Here is a 1,639-nt window from a genome sequence, read left to right on the forward strand (position 1 = left end):
CGAGGTGTTCTCAGCGACAGGAAGGTCAGTGAAGGGAGATTTAATGACTGGTAAATGATCCACTCTGTCAGAGCCGTCCCTAAGGAGGCCAGTAGAGCCCTGTGTCAAAGAAAGATTCACACTGTTATGCAGAAACCGATGACAACTGTAGCTGTTTCCATTGACCACACAATTTGACTTTTCAAAAAATATATTTGCTTAATGAAACACGGCAATTTCAGAAAAAAAACAAAAAAACAAAAACTTGTTTTTCCATTTTAAGGTCTAACCCTGAGTTGCTGTAGTGGCAAAGGGGTGAATCTATGTATGGAGGGAGGCCTTAGGCCTTGATGCGGCCGTCACAGATTGAGTCCCAGGCTGACGACCTTTGCCACATGTCTTCTCTCTCACTCCACTTTTCTGTCTGACCACTCTTAAATAAACGCCATCAGAGCCAATAAAACCTTTAAAAAAGAGTTTAGGCTCTAGAAACATGGAGCAGCCAAGAACAGGTGAGCATAATGGGCAATCAGCCAGAGAGGCAGGAAGAGCAAGGCAGAACTGAAATCTATACTTTCACTGTTTTAGTTCATTTTTGAAATGCCTGGTGTAGTTCCATTTAGCTATAGTGTTTTTCCTCATCAATTACAGTTTTTATTATTATTATTATTATTATTATTATTATTATTATTATTATTATTATTATTATTTCAGTGAACAAATATGTTTCCTCAATTTCAATTTGTGTTATTTAGTTAGTTTTAGTTAACTGAGGGGCGAACGGCGGCGCATGTGGGGCTGTTTAGGGCTCCCAGCCAGAGAGGGTCTGTCAATATGACCGTATGGTTTTAGTTAGAAAAAGTTAAGCACAGTACAAGTGCTGCTGGCGTTGTACGAAAATGAGCCGACATGTCAGCAGGTGCAGAAAACAATACGAAAGTGTTTGATGTAACGCGAGACGGCAGAGGGACGACAGATATTGCTCAACGCGACCCAGTTCCATTTAATGCTGTCAGACCAGCCCTGCAGAGAGGTTACTCAGGATTAATGCCGCTTTACATTCAGACCGCCCTCTCTTTACGTCCTAAACTGATTATGAATGAAGGAGACAGACTCCAGGGCAGATGGGAGAGAGAGAGAGCAAGGCGTGATTCAATATACCCATTTGCTGATGATGTAATATGATGTCGGTGAAGATGAGGGAATAAAACTCGCTCAATCTCAGTGTATTCCATATTCTCTCATTTCATCATTTTACTCTCAGTACTCAGCAATCCACTTTTCAGTTTAAAGCCACTAACTGTCTTTTTTTTCTTTTTCCTGTTTTCCTGTTTCATTTCTTACATAGAGATCCAGTCAGTTGACTATTAGGAAATCAAGTGAAATTTGTGTTTTTTGACGTCTTTCTAAGTTTATTTTCAGGTGAAGTCTTTGAGTCGGGGCAGATTGATCTACAGTAGCTTTCAAAGTATCGATTGGCCTTGAAGTTCTTACATGTGGCCCCATGGCAACAGCAAACTTCTGTTTTATTGGGATTTTCATGTGATACATCAACAGCAATTATGAAGTGAAAGGGGTAGAAATATCCATGATTGTTTTTTAAACAGAAATGTGAAAAAAATGTGGTGTGTACAGTATTATTATTATTATTATTATTATT

The sequence above is a fragment of the Poecilia formosa genome, unplaced genomic scaffold (assembly GCF_000485575.1).
Source record: "Poecilia formosa unplaced genomic scaffold, Poecilia_formosa-5.1.2 Scaffold379, whole genome shotgun sequence".
Classification (NCBI taxonomy): Eukaryota; Metazoa; Chordata; class Actinopteri; order Cyprinodontiformes; family Poeciliidae; genus Poecilia; species Poecilia formosa.